Source organism: Podarcis pityusensis (genome assembly GCF_964106645.2).
Source record: "Podarcis pityusensis genome assembly, chromosome: 2".
In the NCBI taxonomy this organism is placed as follows: Eukaryota; Metazoa; Chordata; class Lepidosauria; order Squamata; family Lacertidae; genus Podarcis; species Podarcis pityusensis.
In genome coordinates, this window is record NC_138029.1 from 87,191,316 (window position 1) to 87,217,185 (window position 25,870).

At 44.0% G+C, this 25,870-nt stretch overlaps 1 long non-coding RNA gene across 1 annotated transcript in view; it reads left to right on the forward strand.

Annotated features, from left to right (window-relative positions):
- The first annotated feature begins 642 nt into the window (after positions 1–642).
- LOC308472273 overlaps positions 643–25,870 on the forward strand; it is a 35,757-nt gene continuing 10,529 nt past the window's right edge. Inside the window, exons 1-2 of the long non-coding RNA XR_013983396.1 lie at positions 643–738; positions 3,686–3,760. This is a non-coding gene — a long non-coding RNA (uncharacterized lncRNA). The remainder of the gene's footprint in view (positions 739–3,685; positions 3,761–25,870) is intronic.

A 25,870-nucleotide genomic window follows, 5' to 3' on the forward strand; every position in this document is an offset into this window, starting at 1 on the left:
TGGCCTTGGGCCACTACATAGCTGTAGACCAGCAGCGCTGACATGCTGTCTTGTGGCTTCTTTCCAGCCAAGCCTTTTCCCTCCAGGTTGCGAAATGTTGCTGCGGAGGATGGCACATTGGCGCGCTGGCAGGAAATTGACTCATTTTTATCTCTTCAGTGTCCTGGGTACAGCATGGTCTTCCTGGTGATGATTTTCTATGGTCCTGTTCAATGTTTTATTTATTTACCCTTTTCAGTAGAGGTTTGGGATGGGAAATAATAGATTAGAAATGCAAGTAACACACTTAAACTCCCCTCCCTGGCTGGTTCTTTATTGCAGGTGTATTCTGCACCATTTCCTTGACACTATAATAAAGTGTTAGTGGTGGATTTATCCTGCTTTATTAGTTCTTCTCTGGTGCTTCCCCCAGTGCTGTCTTGAAGTGGGTGGGCACAACAAAACCATAGCACAACAAAAGCAGGACAAATCCCTCCCCACACAAAAAAACAACTACCCACCAGAAGATTTTTTTTATATGAAATGTTAATGCAGGACATTACAGGACATGCATCCATTGGAAATGAAGCAGTATGTCTGCCCCCAAACGATTTCAGGTGCAAATAATATTGAAAGCTGGATAGTTTCCCCTTCTCCAGCATTAGCTACTGGGCAGGCAGACCGGCAGACCTGCCCATGTGGCTCCCATGACTGTGCTGAGGTTTGTTCCTTTTCGGCACCTGTTTCCTTTGCCCTCAGGTAGGATCTCCTTGATGCATTTACTGGGCAAGGGAAGACAGAAGCAGGGATGGATGTATCAGCCAATTTCAGTCAGCTTTTCTCAGTCTCTCATTCTTCCAATCTTGATTTCAGTTTTCCACATTTCCACATCAGTTTGTGAACTTTTAAAGTCGTGCCAGCATTTTAGTACAATTTTCTCCATTTGTTTGCAAAGCAATTTCCCCAAATATAATGCATATTTGTGTGTTATTTTTGCTTCTATATGCACTTTATGTATTTTATGTTAGCACATGCATTCCCTGCCCCCTACACATTACTTGGCTGGAGAAGCATTGCAAAATTCAGGAGAAAAGTGAATTTCCAGAGGTGACTGTGTTGAAGTCCACATACAGTCATACGTCATGTTACGTCTGCTTCATGTTACATTCTTTCAGGTTACGTCCCGCGGTGACCCGGGAAAGGGTTACTTCCGGGTTTTGCCGCTCATGCATGCGCAGAAGCGCAAAACGATGTCACGCACATGCGCAGAAGTGGCGAATTGCAACCCACACATGTGCAGACACACTGCTGCGGGTTGCATTCTTTTCATGTTGTGAACGGGCCTCCGGAACGGATCCTGTTCACAACCAGGGGTACCACTGTATAGTTTTGAAAGTGGGCATTAGGTAGGCTTGCCTTTAAATGCAAACTGAATCAAATTTCTTTCCCGTATAGAGGTGGAAGTGCCCTCTGACCCAACCCCATCTGTCCATTGAAAGTTTACTTTTGATATTCTCCTAATCAAAATATGGAAACTATTAACCAATTATCATTAAAGGAAATTGTCAAAAAAGGATGCAAATCACCTGGAACACCTGGGCGTGTCTTGTTAATTTAGGAAGCATCTTGGCACAATAGACATATGCTCTTAGTGGTTCCAGATGACCCCATAGTGATGTTTTGAATTCTGTGGTAGTGTACAATTTCAGCATGAGACATTTTAGTGTATGGTGCAGCTGATGCGATGTTTAAATTATAATACGGCATCTCCCACTGCACCAAAGTAGTTTGTCTCAGTGGAACAACACAGTAGACAACCCCCCCCCCAATCTTTGGTTTCTCCAGTTAAAAGTATCTGCGCCGGAGAGGGCAACCTGCAGCCCTTGGATTGATTTCAAAGCCTCCTACAAAAAAAATACTTTCAGGCCTCTGGCAAGAGCAGTCTGTCCACCCCGCTCCCCAACAGCCCACTAGGAAGAGAGGGAGGGAGAGACAGAATGGAGTGTCAGAAAGAGAAAGAGACATGGATACTCCACCTACTTTTGCTCTGGCCCTGCCCACCACTGACACGCAGCACCTGACAGGTTGCCCCACCTGCAAGGGAAAGTGTGACTTGGAGAGAAAGTTTCTCCAACCATGCTCTATGCCTAAGACCTGGAGGGCTTCAGGTCAATGCAGGGAATTCTGTTCCAGGTGGGTGAGATGGTCTGACCTGGAATAAGTCAACTTCTAGTGTTTCAGTGTGAAGCCAAGGCTGTGAGTCCAGTATGTGTACAGAAGTGGACACCTCATTGGAGCTTGTCTTCTTCAAAAGTCCCTCTTATCCAAACCGACCGTGTGTTTTCTGTTCAGCTCCAAGGCAGGAGAACCCCATGAACGCGCTTGCATTTTGCCAGGGTGTTTTTTCTTAATAGGTCATTTGCATAAATGAAGTCATGGTCCTTTGTGTGCGTTCTGCTAAAACTGGTGGAGTTATTCAAACAGGCCTGTGGTGATTGCGCAACCCTGGGGAAGTGATCTAATGCAGGTGTGTCTGCATCCAGGCTCCCGGCTCCCAATCACTTGAGCACAGGTGTATGCAATGACAGCCACAGGTGCATGCTAAGAAAGAGTGGCAAATATGCACTGCTTGAAACGAGACGGCATCCCATCATTCCCTATACCCATTGTCTTGTCGAGCACAAAGGCCTCTTTAACGCGGCGAATTCTAAATTTCCTGTAATGTAATTATAATTTGACAGCACAGCCCGTCCGACGTGCTTGCACAAAAGGAAAGAGAGAGAGAGACAGAATTAAAGATGAGTAGGAAAATTCTAAATATAAAACAATTTGAAGATATCAGACAGGAGCTGTTTTGCGAGTGGCTGAGTCAATGCAGCTTCTTCGAGGGTCTTTCTGCTTTTGAGAGACACCGTTTCATTTCCCCCATAAAGTTCTTCACTTTTCTAAAGTTAGCCGCAAGAGCTCCTTAAATATACCCGCAGCAGCCCCATCTGTTTTGGTCTCTCAAAACCTGACTTTCATAGCATTCCCAGAGCTACTCCTGTTTCACAGTGAGATGCATCCAAAATTTCCCTTCCCTAATTAACCCAGAATGGGGTTTGAAGAAGTTTTAGCCTCAGAGAATATCAAAATTTAGCTCTTAGCCTGGAGCCAGGCTCTGGGCTAAAGAACACATGTCACATTAGGAACTCATGCAACACATACCTTGACATCCTGGGTTTATTATGACACCTGCATAACTCACACTATCTCGGTCTCTCTCTTTCTGCCAAACACTAGTGTGCACTGTGGAGGAAGCAGCTGGGATGAAATGCGGATTTTCCACTGTGCTGTTTCTTATCAGCCTTTGAACCTAGCATGAAGGTTAATTGCAAAAGCAGTGGCTAAATGCATGGAACTGTTTTCCAGTAGCACCGTCTTAATCATCAGTGTTGCCAAGCTTCAGGCAGATAGCAAGTTGCCTCGTACCAAGTCAGAGCATTGCTCCATCAAGCCCATTGTAGTCGACATTGACTGGCAGTGGCTCTCCAAGGTTTCAGGTAGGAGTCCTTTCCAGCCCCACCGGGAGATGCCAGGGATTGAACATGGGACCTTCTGCATCAGATCAGATGTGCTGCCTCTTGGCTACAGGCCTTCCATGTAACCCCCTCCTGTTTCTTCTTCCCTCTTTCTCTTGGGGCTGACGCAAGTTGAAGTCTAACAGATCCACGAGGCACCAGGTTGGCGAGGACTTCATGTGCGCTTTAATTGACATTAATTCTGCAAACCTAAATTTCTGGTATGGGCTTGAATCTCTCTAGCAGGATAAAGACTATCTTATACAGTGGTACCTTGGTTTTTGAGCATCCCAGAAGCCGAACGTTTCGGTTTTCAAACACTGAAAACCCGGAGGTAATTGCTTCCATTTTCAAATGCGCCTCAGAAGTCAAACGGCTTCCGCTGCATGTTTTCCATTTTTTTCCAATTGAACTTGTGGTTAGCCCAGTTTGTGAACGTTTTGGAAGTCAAACAGAATGAATTACGTTCGAGAACAGAGGTACCACTGTAATAATCATAATTGTAACCATTTATTATTTATACCCCGCCTATCTGGCTGGGTTTTCCCAGCCACTCTGGGCAGCTCCCAACAGAATATTAAAAACACGATAAAACATCAAACATTAAAAACTTCCCCAAACAGGGCTGCCTTCAGATGTCTTCTAAAAGTCAGATAGTTGTTTGTTTCCTTGACATCTGATGGGAGGGCGTTCCACAGGGTGGGCGCCACTACCGAGAAGACCCACTGCCTGGTTCCCTGTAACCTCATTTCTCTCAGTGAGGGAACCGCCAGAAGGCCCTAGGTGTTGGACCTCAGTGTCCGGCCTGAATGATGCTGTGAGGGTGGAAGAAGGCACCATTACAACTCTGTTTAGAGCCACAGAATTGTCTAGGCTAGATGCCTGTGTATTAGAGGGTGTGAGGGATGTCCATGCCCCAAGTCTTGTGTATTCAGCAGCAGGTCTGAAGAGACCCCAATGGACATTCAATGGAGTGTAACATGCAGCCTATTCCAAACAACTGGGAGTGAAGTCCAAACAACTGATTGTGAATGTAGATTCCCCACCTCTTCTGTTCAGCAATTTTGAAAGGGCTTTGCTGAGGTTTCTTAAACAACGTTAAACAACAAATGTTATGCACTGGCTAAGAGCTGAGCTTGCCAAGTCAAAATAAACCACTTTGTAAGAACACAGGTAAGTATTTTGTAACACAGGGCAACCCTTGCAAGTAAACCTGTAAGTGTGTTGACTTGCTCAGCTCAATGGCATTGCAAGCAGAAAGGTGGCTAATTCACACATGACGCTCTGTGTCTGAAATAGGTGTGAAGTAGAGACCCTGAGTGCTGAAGGTTCCAAGCAATTGTGTTGCTGCACTGTTAGCTTTAATAAGGACCGCTCTGACCGGCAGGTTGCTACTAGGCAGGGTTTATGAGAACTGGCCTTAAGGAAAAGCTGGTTGTCTCTTGCATGTCTGCCAGGAGTGCTCTTAAAATTTTCTTGCCTGAAAGCAGAATATTGGATTAGTCAACCCCTGGGCCCCTTTCCTACTTTGTGATTCTATTTCAAACACTTACAAGGAACTATGTGAATAACAATCTACAGATCAAAGCCTTTCTTTTTGCAGACATTTTTTGGCGGATTACAGACGATCCCAACAGCTTTGAGAAAATTGCAAACAGGTGGCAGATAACTTATGAACAGAAAAATATGGACAACTAAATAATTTGTTCAAAATAATTTGCTCGGCTCTAATAACTGCGCTGCTTTGTCTTTTTGGAGGAAATCAACATGCAAAGAATACATTGTTTCCCTTTGGTGCAAACAGCTTCTTTCCCCATTTCAAGGTTTCAACTTTTAAAAACTATTATTATTAATCCAAAAGCTATAGCCAGAATAAAAGTGAGAACTCTGATGCCTTAGCAAAAGATCAGCACCCTCATCTTTTTAGGAAGTCTTCCCTTGGGAATTTTTTTTTTTTTAGATAATATTTATTACTTTCCAACAAATTAGACATTACATATAAAAAGAAAATAATACAATACAATACAATACAAAGACAATACCTAACACTAAACTAACAAAAACAATTTAAACTAAAAAAACCAAACAAAAGCAATTTAAAACACATCAATCTAGTTTCAATCTTTCATTCACTTGTTTCCATGACCTCCTCACACCTCCCTTTTTGTATTCCACTTCTATTAGTTGTTTCAGCAATTCCTTTCCATCTTCCTCTGCTTTCTATCCTATAATTATCTTAACACATTTTGACCTTATTTTCCCCTTTAATTCTCTATTAATCTATTTATACTTAATTCCTTATAACATTTCTGCTGAAGCCTTATAACTTCATTCCAACATTTTTCTAACATTCATTGATTTTACAATATTTCTGTAAATAGTCTTTAAACTTTTTCCAATCTTCTTCCACCGACTCTTCTCCCTGGTCTCGGATTCTGTCAGTCATTTCCGCCAATTCCATGTAGTCCATCAACTTCATCTGCCATTCTTCCCGGGTGGGTAAATCTTGTGTCTTCCAAGGCTGCAACAGATAAGAATCTACCGATCATTGTGACACTCATGCTATCGGAATAGAGCCTTAGTGCGAAGACTTTGCATTAGTCAGTGTGCACTGATCTACACACATGAAACAAATTCAGGTGTCTTCCAAAAACCCATCCCAAACCCAAGCTAATGCTGTAGTGGTTTGCTTTCCAGGTTGCCTCTGTTCACATATGCATTCAGTGCTGTGGCTGCCATCCCTGAATATAGACAGAAGGCTGGAATATTCTATACTTTTGGAAGAAATGTAACCCTAACCCTAACCCTTTGATTCGTGTGGTGTGTTGGGGAGGGGCAGAGAGGCAGTGTGGTATTTCTGATGGCAGTAACACTGTCCCAGAGTTACTTTGAGCTTGCTGTTCCCTTGCCCCATCGCAATGAGCACAGCACTGCGGCTGGGAGAATGTTGCTGCCTCCCTCCCCCCTCACAAGCCACCACCGCCTAGGTGGAGAGCCAGTGTGGTGTAGTGGTTAAGAGCGGTAGTCTCGTAATCTGGGGAACCGGGTTCGCGTCTCCGCTCCTCCACATGCAGCTGCTGGGTGACCTTGGGCCAGTCACACTTCTTTGAAGTCTCTCAGCCCCACTCACCTCACAGAGTGTTTGTTGTGGGGGAGGAAGGGAAAGGAGAATGTTAGCCGCTTTGAGACTCCTTTGGGTAGTGATAAAGCGGGATATCAAATCCAAACTCCTCCTCCTCCTCCTCCTCTTCTTGGATTTCATGTACCTCCCAGAGGAAGAGTAGGAACAACGTGTATGACTAGTGTATATGCCAAAGACCTAGATGTGCATGCGATGATGCAACCTGGCAGCAGCGTGGCTGTGATCTTGACACAGGGGCTGTGATGCAGAGGGCAGCTAGGCTGCGCTGCTGGTGGCAACAAACGGCAGTCGCAATCAGCATTGTTGGACAGGAGGCTGGCCTCATCAAATCCTTGCGTGCTGCATACCATTAAAACTGACACATCTTCCTAGTGCCATGCATTGCCTAAGACGGATGCAGATTATGTGCAACGCCCCGCTGTGATCTGTTACTGATGTTGCTGAAAAAAGACTGTACGTGTACGAGAGAAAACAGGAAGAAAATTGCCCCCCTGCTCTGCTTGTGCTATTTAAATTGACTGCTCTTTGTGTAGCCCTTCTGAAACTGCAACACAAGAATTTAAGGAAAGCTCGGAAAAGTATAAAGGGCGGGGAGGGAAGCCTTTATGCTCACTTCATGCTCAGTTGCTTCATTTTGTGAGAGTAATCTTTTAGGAGGGCTGTACAGCTACAGTCGCTGATGATTTGCGATCCTATGACAGATACCACATTTTGTTGACGGCATCCCACACGGATACCCTGGTAACTTTGATTGGACTCTTTTCTATTAATGGCATGCGAAAGTCTTCGGGATCATTTGCTGAGCCATGTGGGTACAAGGGGGAAGGACTACCTGGAGAGGACCTTGTTCGATGGATTCCTCTGGCTGACTCGGGCTGCAGCTCAAGAGAAGAGCATCAGCTGGGTACAAATACTCTTTAAAGTGGTACCTCAGGTTAAGTACTTAATTCGTTCCGGAGGTCCATTCATAACCTGAAACTGTTCTTAACCTGAAGCACCACTTTAGCTAATGGGGCCTCCTGCTGCCACCACGCCGCCAGAGCACAATTTCTGTTCTCATCCTGAAGCAAAGTTCTTAACCCGAGGTATTTCTGGGTTAGCGGAGTCTGTAACCTGAAGTGTATGTAACCTGAAGCGTATGTAACCTAAGGTACCACTGTACTGGTAGTATGTTACAGCATGTTACAGAGTCTTTCGAGGGAGGGGGGAGGCTTAGGTCTCAAATGGAAGAAGACGACGATTGCTAGTCAGTCAAGGGTCTCTGTCCAGCAAAACATTTAGCAGGAAACCAAACATCCTTGATTTTTAACTCTCCTTTCTCTGCAGAAGAATCTTCCCCTTCCCTCTCAGGGTCAAGACCAGCTCTTACACAGGAGTCTGGATATCATCCAGAGAGAGTAAGGTAAATATCTGAGGAGCGGGAGAGCATCTGTTTTGAATGCATAAGGTCCCAGGTTCAATCCTCAGCATCTCCAGGTAGGAATGAGAATACCGCCTGCCTGAAAAGAGTTCTCAAGAGTTGCTGTCTTTCAGTGTTGAGAATACTGAGCTAGATGGTTTGAATTGGTATATGGCAGCTTCCTATGTTGCCAATATAGTCTGGCTCCCCTTAGTGGCTGTGAAGGACATGTGCATAGTAGTGGATTTGCTCTCCTCTCTGTGGCTAACTTCCTCGAGGGGCACATTCCATTCCTTAAAGGAAGAGGAAGAGGTCAGTGTAGCCTTAAATGCCCTCTCTGGGCTCCCCTAAAGCCCCTCTCTATGGTGCTTTGTGAGGATGGGGTAATCCTGACCCAAAGTCCCGTGCTGGTGTAAAAGGCTGGTATTTGAGCTTAGTCCCTACTGGGGACTGGCTGTCAGGCCCATAGCTGTCAACTTTTCCCTTTTCTTGCGAGGAATCCTATTTGGAATAAGGGAATTTCCTGTAAAAAAAGGGAAACGTTGACAGCTATGGTCATGCCACAGGGAACTTTGCCAGGTAGATGTATGAAGCTCCCTTGCTCTCCTCTTCTCTGCTTCTGAGCATGCATTAAGCCTCCTGGGCACATAATTGGCCAGAGGGGGAGGAGGATTAGGATGAGATCACTGAGGGGCCAAGTGTTGCATTGGGAGACAGCCTAGCTCTGCCCCATTAGTGAGGATGTCTCAGAGGAGGAGGCAGCGCCACCATTTCCACCCTGCCTCCTGTCAACAAGGTTTCTCAGGTGACTGAGGAGATTGCCTGAGCCTGAGTTGGGCATTGAGCTGGCTGAGTCAACCCAGCCCCTGGCACCAGCATGAGCAGATGTGGCCGACTCACAGGGGTCTCCGCTTGCTTGGCCAGTCCCATTGCTTGTGGCGAGAACCATGCGAATTACTGTGCCTGCCCTGCTCTTCAGAAGACGAGCCTGAGGTGTGTCTCAAGTGTCAAGACAACACTGTAGCTTGGGCCTAGGCATACGTCTCAGAGCTTTTGAACTTACAAACTATGTAGACCTGATCTGTGTTTAAGCCGTGTACTGACTTGTGGAATAAAGTCTTTAGGGATATCCAAGCTAAGTGTGTTTGAGGGTGGGAGCCAGGACAGGACTGTTTAATAGGCACATGGAGGCCCCCCCCCCCGTGCCCCAAGTCTCATCTTGCTTCTAGGTGCTTTTAAAAATTCCATTCTGTTTCTGAGTCACTTTGTGCTTTGATCTGTAATTCAGGATCTGACCTGCTTTGTACACATAATATGTGTTCCCCATGCACAGTAATGGAATCTAACAATGGCTCTAACATTTCTCCCCTTTTGGTTGAAGTGATTAAATTTACAGGCACAGGAGCTCCACCTCCCAAGTGGATTAAGCCTGCCAAATTGCAAACCGATAGGCCCAGGAACTTTATGTGCAGGAAGTAAAAAGAATTCAGTTTCCTCCAAAATCCATTCTTTATTTTAAAAATATTTATAGACCACCCCGGATACAAAATATGCAAGTATAGTTTTAAAAACACCCACCACGGGGAGAGAGGAGCAGAAGCAAGAGTACCTTGCTTTTTCATATCTTAAAAGAAAACAAGAAATTAAATTAAACATTTTTAGTAAGGTAGATTCTCTTGCACTGCGTTAAAAAACCCCACCACACCTTCAGAGGTTTTGTGGGGCTTGTTTGTGTTCTCTGATAGGCTGTATAATATGAGGGTGTCTAGAATGCTGCCTATGGAGTTCTGAAGAGCTTTGGGTCATTGCTTTTCATTTTTTTAAAAATCCTCTGTTGCTGTGCTTTAACAAGATAATAATTTTTAAAATCCAGAGCTATTCAGAGATCCATAGGCAACATCTAGAAAAGTCAATGGACCCTGAAAAATATAGAGATAAAGGAGAACAAAAGGGACAGAAAAGCAAAACAGCACGAGACTTGCAGACTTCTGGGGTGCTGACAAACAGGCCACCACCAAAATTTATGAGAATGTCAGAAGAAGCATTGGATGCGGTATGGCAAGCTACGACTAGAAAGCTAGAAAGAAGAGAAATGTGCTGATATGGCCACCAAGGGATGTGGATGTCTTGAAAGGTGGCCTTTGGATCTCAGCCATAAGGAGCAATGAAGCTGTTTGGATACTAATGCAAATATTTTTTATTCCGCAACTATGGGACGCTTTTAAAAAATGCATTGATTGACTAACACTGAGGCTTGCAAAATGTTTTGCCAATAGTGACCCAAATTAGCAAGCAAATTATTAATAGGATATCTGCAGCTTCCCATCTCTCTTTTTGACAAGTCAGCATTCCTCACCACAGGGTGTTTGAGGCAGGGATGAATTGTGCAAATCAGATGACCTGTTTCCAAGTCCCTGTGATTCACTGCATCTCTTTCCAAACACACACAAACCTCCTCTCCCACTGGAGCCAGAGGGGAGGTAAATTTAGCTTCTGGCATAGGGCAGATAAGTGGAGAGTTGGCCTGTCTGAATGCAGACAGGTAAGATGGTGCTAGAAATCACATATGTGTGTGAATTCTCCCTGCAATTGACAGCCACAAAATGTTTGCTCTCAGGGTGGAGGAATTTGGCCAGCCATAGTCTAATCGTGCCTAGAACCTGCTGACCAGAGAGTTGGTTACCGCCAAGTTGCTTTTTCGCGAATCAAAGAGTTAATTAGAAACATTTACTTCAGCTCTTAGTGCATCCAGGATCTGACCTGTGGGAGCCACCGGCACCCTGGCTGGCATGTCTCCCTTCTCCCCAGCTCACTTCATGGTAAAAGGTCTCGTTTCAGTGAGGGCAATTATTAATCTGTGCTTTTTAGAGAATGACAAATATATTAGATCCGCCCACATGCACACACATTCTCTCTGCCTGATGTGTGACCCCTGTCTAAACGCTGAGCATATGGGGCCAGTTCAGTAAATGAAAAGGATTGCTTTGCAAGCTCATTACTGCTTTGAAGTCTCTCATTAGGAACGGATTCCGCTGGTGCTATCTTGCCACAACACCCTTCATTATAATGACTCTGCCGGGCATTAACACGGGTTCTGCAGCGAGCAGCTCCCCCACTGGGCATTAACTAGGGGCTCCCGCAGGTGCTCACTATTAGGCTGCCTTTGTAAATGCACAATTCAGAAAGCTGATTGCAATTAATCTGGGAGCAACGGTGGGAAAGAGAGAAGATTGGGGGGAAATGGTCCTTCTTTCTGGGTGAAGAAAGGAAGCTTCCTCTGGGGTGCCGTTGAAAGGATGCTGAATTTAATGGGCCTTTCCTCATGGTGGCAATCACCATGGGAAGTAAAAAATAAATAAAAATGGAAGGCAATAGCAATGATTACAACAAACAGAAAGGGCGAGGATCTCTACAGGTGCTAGGAAGTTATGATGAATGCTGTAGCCCAGTGTGTTTTGGACAGAAAGCCCTCTTCAGAAGCAACTCATTTTTTGCCCAGAACTGTCCATTTGTGCATCTCCTAGACACACAGATTACAGTTTCTACCTGACATGCGTTGGCCTAGAGCAGCTTTTCCCAACCTGATGCCCTCCAGAAAGGTTCACCTTAAGCTCCATGGCCTTTGGTCATGCTGGCTGGGGCTGCTGGGAGTTATAGTCTAGAACATCACCTGGTTGGGGAAGGCTGGTCTAGAGCATTTCAACACAAACAACTACTCAGTTCCTGCTGAGATATTCTTTGCTGTTTCTTCCGACAACGATCCTTACATAAACAGGATGTCATTTCACCACAATCTCTACTGCTTTGCTAACAAGACTTGACCAAATTTGCAGTGATTGTATTAATGCATCTTTCATGCGGTCTGATATTGGTTGCATTTCTACTGCATCTTTGCATTCGGATTTCTGCACCCTCTAGAGCACCTGAACATGCTGATAGTTACTCTTTCCAGTGATACCATCTTAGAAGTGCATCCTTCATTTGCAAGTGCACAGTTAGACTAGGTTGGGGAGGGGGGACTTCCACATGGATGCACAAGTATGAAAACATTTTTCATCTGTAAAAAATTGTGATAATTTCATAGTTGTTGGAGAACTGGATTTTTTTTAAAATGTCAGTTTCCTTCATGCTCAGGGTGAATCTGAGAAGATGGCAGAATATAAACAAGACTATTCCTATACATGAGGGTGGTGTTGGAGGGGGGAGATAAGAGATGATGGGAGGTTACAAGAACAAAGCATGATCTTATCAGGGAAGCATAAAGTGAAATAAATCAACTGTTTCACAGTGGAGCGAAGTAAACAGTGGGGTCCTCCAAGGATTTGCATTTAGATCAGTGGTTTTAATTTATCCAAAAGTGTCTGGGTCAGGGTTGAATTGCAAGGTTTGCTGATGGCATGAAATTATTCAGAACGAGATGGTGAAAGAATCACAAAAGGATATTTGCCAACAAACCAACTGGGCATCAGAAAGCAGGATGAAGCTGAGAGAAGTACAAAGTGATGCACTTGGGTCAGAAATAAAATCCTATCCACATTTACACCGGAGAGGAGTCTAAATACTCTGTAACCACCCAAGAAGGAAACGGTGGGATTTTAGAACACCTCGTACAAAAGTTTTCACAGTGTTTTTGATAGTCCTCCTTTGGTCATTTGGGGCTGATTGACAGTAAGTGGGAAGAGAAAGGCCAACTCTCTCCTGATTCTTCCCTTTTTTTACTACAGTGGTACCTCGGGTTACAGACGCTTCAGGTTACAGACTCCGCTAACCCAGAAATACCTCGGGTTAAGAACTTTGCTTCAGGATGAGAACAGAAATTGTGCTCCGGCGGTGCTGCAGCAGTGGGAGGCCCCATTAGCTAAAGTGGTGCTTCAGGTTAAGAATAGTTTCAGGTTAAGAACGGACCTCCGGAACGAATTAAGTACTTAACCCAAGGTACCACTGTACTGACTTTAAGGGAGTGGTGGGAATTTGGTGCTGGTTACTCCATTTCAGTGGATTGTTGATACTGGTCATTGCTTCTGAGAACCAGCTGGTTATAGTGGAAACCAGTTACGGGCAAAAGCCATGGATCAGTGGTCTTTTCCTGCTCTTTGTGTTTTGTCTTGTCATGACAAGTTTTTGCCACATTCTCACAACCACTGCTTTGCCTTGGCATATGTCCCACTCACTCTGCCCAAATTTACACACAGGCCCCAATCCAGCTCCTGTTACCTGCATTCCTATCCTCTTCAAAAGAAATCACCCGCATTCAAACAGTTGAATGAGTCCCAATGAGCACTGCGGTACATATGTAGATGTGCACCCAGTGTGTAAACATACTTCCATGCATGAGTCTCCCCTGCTGGATCAGTTCAATAGAACATATCCAGTGTGTGGCTATCTTTGTTCCCATTGAGAAACAGAATCCTCTGAAGCCCTGGCGATGGAAACAGCTATTTATCTGGCTCCTTTGCTGCCAGCCCGAGGCCGTTCAGAAGTGTCCTGCCGCCGAGACATGATTTCAAGTGATAGTGTTAATTTGGTTAATTAGAATTCCTGGGTAGCGTGTGCACTTCTTGCAAATCAGCTTAACACTCTAGACTCACGGCAAATAGTTATTTGCCGGCGCGCGGGGTTATGTGTGAGTTTATGATTATTATGATTCAGGATCGTTAATTTTACATTTGATCCGGAGCTGATGATATGGCTCAATTAAAAGTTGCCATGTTTGGATCGCTGCCTCGTTGTGTGGCATATGGCGGAATCAGACCGGAGCTCAAAAGGAAGGATTTGAAAGGCTAATAAGTGGATGTGTAACAAACAAGATGGGACCATGAGAAAAGAACGGAAGAGGTGGTTTTAATCTTTCTTCATTCACTCCATTAAGTGAAGTAAAGAGAGGGTAAAGCCTTGTCCACACTTCTGCTTGCTCTTTCCCTAGAAAGCATGGGTCAGAGCAGGGGTTTTTTTTTGCTAGACATGTGCTTTTTTAGTGCAAAACCCGAATCCTGAGAAAACCCAAATTGCTGTTTGCTCCGATTGAGTGCTAAAGAGTAGTTTTCCCCCTGGGGAAAGCAGCAGGGCAAGAGGAAGTGTGGAGCCCTTAGCTGTGTCTCCCTCTAGTTCTGGTACTTAGACAGTTAAAAGACATTGGCCACAATCCAGCAGAGTTAAGCATACTCTGACTCCAGTGAAATCTTGGCCTGTGTGAGCTTAACTCTTTTCAAAGGAAGGCCCCTTTGCGATTTAGTGCTTTGCAAGCAGAGGTTCCAGCCAAGTAGAGAGAACTTGAGAGTTTGCAAAGTATTTTGTGATGTTTCGGATGGCCTAACCAAAGTATCACCCTAATATAGACAGTGGCTTTCCCCCCCTTATAGGCCAATGTGAGCAGGGATGGCCCATCCTGTTTCGCTGCCTGAGGTGAAATGGGAAAGTATCTCGGCAGCAGATTCCATCAACATCTCATGATGTCTTGTGGAGCTCTTGTCAGATGTTGTGAGAGCTCTGTGAGGTCTCACGAGTTCCCCACAAGATTCTTCCTGCTCAGGGCGGCTGCTTCACTCCACCTCAAGGGCCCTAAACATGGGCGAGGCTCAGTCCTGTTCAGTGCTTTTTTTCTAAAAATAATAATAATGTTTAAGGGTACTTTTGTTTTGACTCAAGAAAACCATCATTTTATAGTTAAAATCAGGAAAAATAAATATAGTAAATGGACAAAAGTACAAATAACATGTATTACCTTATATTATTACACATCCACATTCCACACTGCTTCACACATTAAATGCTCACTTCCGTCTGAGACTCAGGAAACACCAGGAAAGGAAATGAAGCCGCCATTGGAGGTGGTAACAACGAAACTGACCAATCACTGTGCTAGATTCCAACTCCTACTTCAGACATTAAATGCTCGCTTCTGTCTGAGACTCAGGAAACACTGTGACAGGAAATGAGGCTGCCATCGGGGGCAGCAACGGAAGTGACGATTCACCGTGCTAGAGAAGAAACTAATATATATATATATATATATTAGTTTCTTCTCCCGTTAGATTCACAAAATGTTTAGGGCAGGCATAGGCAAACTCGGCTCTCCAGATGTTTTGAGACTACAATTCCCATCATCCCTGACCACTGATCCTGTTAGCTAGGGACGATGGGAGTTGTAGTCCCAAAAACGTCTGGAGGGCCGAGTTTGCCTGTGCCTAGTTTAGGGGTATGCGTACCCCTGCGTCCCCCCAGAAAAAAAGCACTGCTCCTGTTAGTGTGACTGGAATTTGTGTTTGAAGGTGCTTTGTTAGTTTTGTTTATTATTTCAATTTTCTTACCTTCAGCCAAAATGAGATAAACTTAATGGATTGCCCATCAGCTCTAGTCCAAAGTAAATTGCATTGGCAATCACAAGGTTTACTGAAATAGAAGAATGTGCTCTATGCCAGGAACGAGATGCCTTGCTAGAGCTGTAGGTGGGCACGTGGACCAGAATAGCAGAAGTGCAGCCTATTAAGGCATAGATGTATTGGCGGATCTGTAGGTGGGCATATGGGAGAAGAATAGCTGGAATGTGGCATAGCAAGACATAGATGCATCAGAGGAGCTGTGTAGGTACAACTTGTCCTATAAGGCCCACACTGCTCCTATTTCTAGATTTTCCGTTTGCCAGTGCCACTTTCATCAAATCCCGAAGAAGAAATTATGAAGAGCGGTTTGCCGATAGCCGTTTAATGCCATGCGTTTGTTAAGCTGGTGATAACAGGTTAAATATCAATAGCTTATTAAAAATATATTTATTGCCCAAGAGCTACATCCCTTTTACCCCTAGTTAAAAGTAAATCTCTGCAAAAAGGGATGCAGCAATGAATTTGTGGCAGAGTAACATACAATAAGTATCTTTTAGCGATCTCACTCTCCATTTCAGTAGACAGCTTTATGCTCAATAAATAGTGCAAGATTATTAAAAACATATTTATCGCAGATTAACAACTATGAAATAGATACAAATCTAGGCTACTAAAGCTCAATAAACATACTTATAATAATCAATTCTGGTATTAAAACACAATAACTGCCTAGTTTAATCTAAATGAAATGGGTTTCTGGGAGCCTTACATTGTAGCCTTTCTTTACTTGGTTTTACGGCTTTAAAGAGAGCTTTGATGAGGTTTGGCCAACCTGTGGCTAAAATAAATCACATATTAGAAAGAAGCAGTCTCTGCTAGAGAGAAGTTGGCTGCTGTGGAACTCGGTTCTTGCTTACCAGATTCTCTAGGAGACAAAGAAACTCTTGAGTCCAACAGGTGTGTCCAAATTGGTGCACTGTGAATGTGAGCATAGTGGGTCCATGCAGAGTTTGGCACACGGCAAAGCCATTGTGTGATCATATCGCCATGTGTCCAGAGACGGCACCCCAAGCCACTCAAAACCTCCCAAAAGTGGGTAGCCTGGGAAATAATGGCTTGAATTCCAATGGCATGAGGTCAACCACTCACATGGAAAATTTTGGAAAGCGCCTTCTTAGTAAACAGTCTTTAGATGGACAGACATTTTAAAAATGGCAGCCCTATCTTCAGAATGCAAGAACCTTTCTTATATCACATCAGACCTTTGGTCCATCTGGTTTAGTATTGTCTCTCTGATGGTGTTGGTCTTTCCCAGTTCTGCCTGGACATGGTGGGGATTGAACATGGGAGCCTTTGTATGCAGAGCATGTCCTCTACCACCGAGTTCTTCTTCCTCCATTATATGCAGTAAGGCTACCCTTGGCTTGATACAGTTGACAAAGGAAGCTCATATAGTGAACTTCCTTTATCAACTGTAGCAGCTGACACTGCTATTGATGTTCAGGAGAGGATGAGGTGATTGGAAACACATAGTGTGAGGATGCCAGAGCACATGGCAAGTTGTACTTGAGGTTATACAGGCAAGCGGTATGTAAATTTCATGAAATAAATGAAATCAAGAAATAAGGAATCGGACATGGGACTAGTCGTTTTTTGCAGCAGCCCCACACTTATCATACTATCTAGCTGCACCTTTGCATCATTTATCTTCTCATAATTCTCCAAGTCAGTACAGCTCTCCTTCGGCTGAAGCAACCACATGGCCACTTTGCCATGAGGTGTAGGGCCAGTCCTCACATGCCTACTCATCACTTGTCAACTAGAGCATTAATTGCATCTGTGAATGTCTAACAACACAGCTAAAACTTTCGTAACACCTGATACCCACTCAAAGCACAATCGTTTTCAATGGAGGCAATTCATTAGGGGTTGATTAATGAAGAGATGAGAGACCTAGCCCCAAGTCTGTATAAATCCTGTATTTTCAGCAGGCAACACTTCTTTCCTTGCTACCTGCTTACGCCACCTTTCTGCCAACGCACACTAAGAAGTTTTCTGCAGCCATCCTTCGTGTGAACCTCATTTTAAATATGGCAAAGAAAAATTAAGGAGACATTCCCAAGGTTTCACCAAGTGCCTTACTTATCTATCAACACCTTCTGTTCACACAATCGGAGTGGTTAAAGAATGGCACAAAGGCTTTTCATTCTTCCAAGGAGCACTTGGAAGCTCTTCTAATCCATGCTAGCGATTGTGAGAACTACTTCACTGTAATTAATTTGGATAAAGGTCACAAATTAACAAGCACTCAGAGAAGGTTTCCATAAAAAAAGCACAGAAGGAGTTGAAAGCATCTATTAGAGGAAGAGGTGCAAAGTGAGAGAAGCAACAGGAGAGCTTGATGAGAGGTGCTATATTTAATTTTTGGACCAGATGACTTCCAAGGTTCCACCCAACTCTCTGATTCTGTGATTGCATTTTAATTCTATCCTTGTTCCGGGGACTTCAGGGTAGAGGCCCCCCCCCCCTTATTTCTGATCCAACATTTGAAATGCAGTTTTGGCTGATACACACATTTTCGCAAAGCAGTTTTTGCAAACACAATGAATTTCTGTATGTTATTTTCACTTTACCCTGCAATATGCATTTTCTGTACACACGACTTGGCTGGCGAAGTGCGTTGCAAAATTCAGGCAAGCGCAGATACTACTACCACTACTACTACTACTACTAATTTATTATTTGTACCCCACCCATCTGGCTGGGTTTCCCCAGCCACTTTGGGTGGCTTCCAACAAAGATGAAAAAATACATTAAAATGTCAGACATTAAAAACTTCCCTGACGATGTCAAAGGATGGCCACATCTCAGTTTGCATATTGTTTCGGAAACAGTGAATTAGGTGAAGCTCACCTATAAATGCGAGCTGAATGGAACTTCTCTTCCATCCTTACTTCTGTGCAGATGAGACTTGGCAACTTCCCCCTCTCTTTTTCCTGAAACAAAACCCTGCTGCATGCTGCCTTCCGAGCATCCTCCTCTCCTCCTGCGACGAATCTGAGTCCGTACGTTTCTCAGCATAATCCGCCCTGATGAGAAGCCAGTTGCCTGGCCTGGCATCTGGGGAGCTTTTTCCAGCTTAGCAGAGGGGTGCAATTACAGAGGTGGCCGGAGACAAAGCAAAGCCGGCACGCGCGGCTGCCCTTAATGGAATGCAATGATTCTTCTGGGCTCCGGAGTAATACAAGGGATCTGGTTTTAATAAATTAACAGCCTACGAGTAACAATCTCAAGCAATTAAACTCCCAGATGAAGGCGAGCACCATGAAATGTATTCGGCAGTCGGTGGATGGTGGCAAAGGCAAAATAAAAATGTGTCGTTTAGAAGGCAAAATATTATTCTTCCTTTTTTTTAAGAGAAGGACAGTCCTCCATTTTTCAAGCTTTAAATCATTTTAAATGAATACATAAGCACATTTATTTATTTGTTGAGGCAACAGTAACAAATAACAGAGCTTACATCATATTTTCAAGCTGGTCGGCCTGTCAAGAAATGTAATGATACCATCCAGGCTATAGGCCAGCACACAATGATATAGCCCAAGAGTGAGCCATGTGATGGGGGGTGGGGCCTCCAGTCATGTTCCTTATGGGATAGCTGAGCAATAAAGTAACACCACCATTAGGGATGGACAAATCTATTTCAGTTCCCCCCAATTCCTCATTTTTCCCGTCTTGTGTTTGGTGCCCCACATTTCCGCAGCAGTTTCTGATTCCTTTTTGTTGTTGAAAAATCCCCAGAATTTTTGTGTTACAGTATGTAATTTTACTTAATGTACACATTTTGCAAAGTTGCTTCCCCTAATACAATGCCTTTCGGCATGCTGTTTTTACTAACATATGCATTTCTTTCCATGTTGTAGTGTATGCAGCTTGGCTGCATAATTTGGAGAAGTGTGATTTCTGAACCCAAGAATAGCCTGCTGGATCAGCCCAGTGGCCCATCTAGTCCAGCTTCCTGTCCTCAAAGTGGAGAACCAGATGCCTGTGGGAAACCAGGGAACAGAGCATGAGCACAAGAGCCCTCTCCCCTCCCATGGTTTCCAGCATGATTGCCTCCAGCTGCGGAGGCAGTGTGTGGTCATCATGGCTAGTAGCCATTGATAGCCTTCTCCTTTGTGAGAAAGATGACTCTGTTTCAGTTCACAAAGCAAATGTGAATTAAGTTAAGCTGGCCTTTAAATGCAAACTAAATCAAATATAACCCCTCCCCCACCGTTCATGAAATGTGTCTGTGGTGGCTATTGTATTATTATTATTATTATTATTATTATTATTATTATTATTATCTTTCCGTGCTCTGACTTGTCAAATTAGTTTCTCCATCTGTGGTATTGATACATTTGTCTGTAGTTGTAGGTTTTATATCCTTCACCCTACCTCAACCTGCTCTCCTTCGGAACAAGTGCTACTTGTTGCTGGTTTAATGGGGGTGGCTTGAAACAAATATCTTCTTCAATTATTTTAACCTCTTTTCCTCATTCTACCCACAAATTCCATCCACTCTTGCCTGAGTGGCAAGTGAAGAACAAACCAGATAACCAACTGGGCGGGGGAATCTGCTCGGCAAGCTATCCTGTCATTCTATACATTGTTTCTGGGTCCTGCCTTCTTTAAGGGGTGTGTGTGGTATACATGCTGGTGTGTGTGTGTGTGTGTGTGTGTGTGTGTGTGTGGTTGGGAGCAGAATAGTTGGGGCTGTCAAGAAATTGAAAAGAAAGAAGGAAAATATATATGTAGAATACAAACTCCCTCTGAGTGATTGCTAAGCTTTCCTGTCTTACATTAGTAGCCTGTATGGAATCCTCTTTGCCATAGAATTCAATTTATTTCCATTTAAAGGCTGTTCTTCTCAATCAATGCAGCTAATAAATAGCTGCTGATGGCCGTGACCCCTGGGCTGAGGAAAGAATTTATCTTCCGAGCCAATTAAAGGGATTGAACAATTCCTTTTAATAACGTTGTGGGATTTTAATACTAAAAAAAAATGAAAAACTCCTCCTGTGCCTTGCTTGAAAGGGCCAGGCGGGCTCTGAAAGGGGGGCAGGTTGGGATTAGATTTTTAAAACTTCCTTTGTACAGCTCCTCAGGGTGGCAGGAGTGGGGAGAGAAAGGCCTCCTTGGATGGATGCTGAGATGTGCTTGTCCTCAGCTACCCTTTAAGGGGAAAAAGAAGTGACATGGCTGTGATTTATGCCTCATTCTTTCGCAAACGAATCATCCAGAGGAGAGGCTTGGAAAGGTTCTGTAGAGATTAACGCACCTCCAAGACAGCAGGAGGGTGGGGGGGTGGTGGAGGAAGAGAGAGACAGGGCAATGCCAGCCTAGGACTGCATGTGTATCTATCTCTGCCTGCTTGCACGGAGGCAGAACCTGTTGAGAAAAAGGGGGGAGGGAAGAAGAGGGACAGAGAAATGGCGCAAAGGGAACTGGAACATTAGAAGGCAATGTTAAAGTGCGGGGTGGGGGTGGGGATTATTCTTGGGTGCTATTTAGTGTACTGGTTAAGAGTGGTGGACTCGTAATCTGGTGAACCGGGTTCGCGTCCCTGCTCCTCCACATGCGGCTGCTGGGTGACCTTGGGCCAGTCACACTTCTCTGAAGTCTCTCAGCCTCACTCACCTCACAGAGTGTTTGTTGTGGGGGAGGAAGGGAAAGGAGAATATTAGCTGCTTTGAGACTCCTTAGGGTAGTGATAAAGCAGGATATCAAATCCAAACTACTCTTCTTCTTCTTCTTCTTCTTCTTCTTCTTCTTCTTCTTCTTCTTCTTCTTCTTCTTCTTCCTCCTCCTCCTCCTCCTCCTCCTCCTCCTCCCAGACCTATGTGCAAATGTGTTTTGTGAATATGACATGAAGCTGAATTGCTCCCTGAAAAAAACAAGCCTTTGAATTGCATTATAAATTTTTGCAAGCCTGTTGAGGAACCAGGCAAGTGCAGGTGATTGCATTTTTCTGTGTTATTTCCTTCCTAACCTTGTCTCTGCCTTCCCCCTCCTCTGCTGTTTTCCCCATTGCCTGCCCTCAGCTGTAAGCTCCTAGGGGGCAGAGACCTACTGCTTTGGCCTCTGTTGTTTCTAACTCCGTAAGGTGCAGTATGCAGGATGAGAATGGTAATAATTAATCCTTAATAAATAATAAAACATTCTTCTCATCAAAGTGACATGGGAAACATGCTATGTCTTAAAATATTCTAACGTAATAATCGGTCTTCGGATGGAGAACTGACTGAGAATGAGTTTTAAATAATATGTCTTAAAACACACACACACACACACACACACACACACACACTGGCTAACAAAAAACTTAGAAACAAAATAGTCAAATAGATTCAAAAACAACCATATGATATAATATAGGGAGAAAAATAGCAACAAACAAACAAACAAACAAACAAACAAACAAACAAACAAACACAAAAGCAGTGAGAGATAACATAGCAACGAAGCTGGAGCTATACCAAAAGACTTCTGAAATAAAAAAGAGTCTTAATATAATGCTGAAAGGCCAGAAGAGAGACAGACCTTCCATTTTGTTTTCCCATTTCTGTTCACTTTACCTTTTTTATTTTAAAATGCATTAATTTGATTTGCATTCATTTTGTTTTTCATCCACCGTTATTTCAGATATGGAGTAGGCATATTTAGGCATTGTAGTTTGTATAAAGTCATTTTAACTATTGTATAATGGATACAGTTTCATCACATTTTATTTTGGGTCTCCTGGGTATCCTTCAGGGACAAAGGGCAAGGTATATGTTTAATGAATAAATAGATATCTCCCAATTCCTTTAGCTTTTTCACTGACTTCATTGGGACACTGAGCCAATTTTCAATGGGACAGCCAGTCAATTGCCTGTAATTTCACTTTCCACCCTCATCCAAAAATGGCATGGAAATTTCTGGCTTTCTACTACACCCTTGAAAGATCAGAGGTGTCAAATTTCAGAATAACAGGATGGAGGTTCCCCATTTTAGAGTGAATTAAAAAGGAGCCCAGAAATAGTAAATTATGTTTGATGCTCTCCAGACACCCTGCAGCCTTTACACAACCTGTACAGGCACTTCTAAATAGAGATTTCAAGGGTTAAAAGTTTCAGTTTCACTGTCAATTTCACTGCACTCTCTCCTTTATTCTATTTTGTTTTATTTGTTTTTAAAGTGAATGTTGCTTGAGTGCCTCTTTTCTGAAGACTTGGTAGGGGTAGGTGTGTGTGTGCAATGTTCTTACCTGTGTGCATTTTCTCATCGTGTGGACTTTTTTTTGCAGGTGTGGGGAACATGTGCCCCCCACCCCAATAGTGTTAGACTAGGAGTCCCATTGTTCCTGCATCAGTGGCCTTCAGCATATATTGGGTCAATGATGTACTGAGATAGTCTCATGGCGGTCATGAAGGCCTGAGCTGGACCTGTCAGGGTGACCCAGCTGTGGATGTCAAAGTCTCCCAGAATAAAAACCCTGCAATTTTTCTTACACCATCTCTGAGATGGTCTCCACCAGCTCAAGTAGAGAGCCTGCTGAGCAGGGAAGTGGGTGGTGACGGATCTCTTGGTGAAGGAGATTGAATTCTTATGTATGATGGCAACTCCACCTTCAACCCTCGCCCTCTGTCCAGGAGGACAGAGCTGAGGCATATGCATCCCACCCAGCTCACCCACCCAGGTCTCAGTAATACATGCCAGGATGCACCCTCAATCCACATACATGACAGTTGTTTTATTTAGGACTGGCTTGACATCCAATAAGAGCACCACAGGTCAGAGGGCTGGCTGGCAGAGCAACCTAGGACTCATTCAATGGAGGCAGAAGGAGGGACAACTGTCAAACAACTCTCCCTTCTCCTCCTCACCCAGCCAGTCCCATCTCTGAAACCATCTGTAATCTTACTTAAGGCAGCCTAGACACACCCAGCTACAGAATGATTCCCCAGGTAAAAAAGGTAAAAGATAAAGGGCCCCTGGATGGTTCAGTCCAGTCAAAGGAGACTATGGGGTTGTGGTGCTCATCTTGCCGAGGGAGCTTATTTGTCCACAGACAGCTTTCCGGGTCATGTGGCCAGCATGACTAAACCGTTTCTGGCACAGTGGGACACCATGTTGGAAACCAGAGTGCACGGAAACGCTGTTTACCTTCCTGCCGGAGTGGTACCTATTTATCTACTTCCACTGGCGTGCTTTCGAACTGCTAGGTTGGCAGGAGTTACCGCCAACCTTCTGATCGGCAAGCCCAAGAGGCTCAGTGGTTTAGACCACAGCGCCACCCCATGATTCCCCAGGCACATTGCCCCTTGCCACCCAACAGCTTAGCATCTCACTCACATGGTTACGGCTTGAGAGGAGGGGATGTTGTTTTTTGAACAAAATGTAAGCAGCCCAAACCATAATGTGCAAAGTGCAATACCTGTGCAGCTGTACGTTATAAACTAAGCAACAGTGGAGACCAAAGGGGTACAATAAATAGATATGGAGCACAGTTATAAAAATGTGCAACAGCAGAATGCAATAAACAAAACACAGATGATGAAGTGCATATAATTATACAATGGTTAAAAGCAGCAAGCAAGAACATAATATTGGGTAGAGTCAATGTGACAGTGATGCAGTTCTGGCTTCCCCCCTTCCATGACTACCCAGAGAGTGGCAGATTATGGGGGCAGCAGCCACCAGGCCTGGCACCAGCATATCAGCTGGTATAGCCAAGCCAGGACAGCATGCTTCCTTTCCTCATATTAAAATAATAATAATACTTTGTACTCAGGGAGCAGCCGGCTGGGCATGTAGATGGCTACAGATGCTCATTTTATTATTTTTACTTTAAAAATATATTAGCCCTTTCTACTACAAAATGTTGCTTATTCCCAAGCAAATGTGTTCAGCATCAGGGAAGCAGAAGCAAAACCCATTTTATTCCTACAGTTATGATGGTGCTCTGATTTAAGTGAATTTAAAATCGCACATGCTCAGAGTATTTATTCCTGGTTTGTTTTTTTTAAAATGAGAGTTTGCAACCTTTTTTGTTCTGCTTTTGTTCTAACATCTCAGGAATGCAGAAGCTGTTGCAAAGCAGGGAATGATGAGGGTGAGAGAGAAATGTTAATGATGTGCTTTGCTACTGAAGTATTACACATGGCCGCCTAAAGCCCACCTACCCCTCCCTGGAAAGACCATTAAGTCTAAAGTTCCCTACTTGCATCACTATTTCCAAGTAACAGTTACAGATAGGTAGCCGTGTTGGTCTGCCATAGTCAAAACAAAAAAATTCCTTCCAGTAGCACCTTAAAGACCAACTAAGTTAGTTCTTGGTATGAGCTTTCGTGTGCAAGCACACTTCTTCAGATACACTGAAACAGAAGTTGCCAGACCCTTCTATATAGTGAGAAGGTGGGGAGGGGTATTACTCAGAAGATGGTGGGAATGGGTGATTGGCAGATAGCTGAGATGAGCCTGTTGACGACTCTTAACGACTGCAATAGGTCTTACAGGAAAAAGCAAGGGGTGAGAAGGTGAGAAATGGCTTTGTCATGTATAATGAGATAAGAATCCAATGTCTTTGTTCAGGCCAGGTCTGTCCATGGTTTTAAGTTTGGTAATGAGTTGTAATTCAGCAGCTTCTCTTTCCAGTCTATTTCTGAAATTCCTTTGTAGTAAAACAGCTACTTTGAGATCTTGTATAGAATGTCCTGGGAGATTGAAGTGTTCTCCTACTGGTTTCTCTGTCTTGTGATTCTTGATGTCAGATTTGTGTCCGTTTATTCTTTGGCGTAAGGTTTGGCCTGTTTGTCCAATATAGAGAGCTGAAGGACACTGTTGGCATTTGATGGCATACACAATGTTAGACGATGAGCAATTAAACAGTCCCGAGATGGTATGTGTGATGTTGTTGGGGCCAGTAATGGTGTTGTCCGGGTGTATGTGACAGCAAAGTTGGCATCTGGGTTTATTGCAGGCTCTGGTGCCAGTGTCCGTGTTAGGTCTGGTTGTAGTATTATTGTGGGTTAGGAGTTGTTTAAGATTGGGTGGCTGTCTGTAGGCAATGAAAGGTCTTCCTCCCAGAGCTTGAGAAAGAGAACTGTCATTGTCCAGGAGAGGTTGTAGATCTCTGATGATGCGTTGTACTGTTTTAACTTGGGAGCTGTATGTGATGACTAGAGGTGTTCTGTTATTTTCTTTTTGGGGTCTGTCTTGCAGCAAGTTCTCTCTGGGTATCAGTCTGGCTCTGTTGATCTGTTGTCTAACTTCATCTGCTGGGTATTTTAGTTCTAAAAAGGTTTGCTGTAGATCTCTTAGGTGAGAGTCTCTGTCTGTAGAATTGGAACAGATACGGCTGTAACGTAGTGCCTGGCTATATACAATGGACTGTTTGGTATGTTTGGGATGGTAGCTAGAGGCATGTAGATATGTTTGTCGGTCA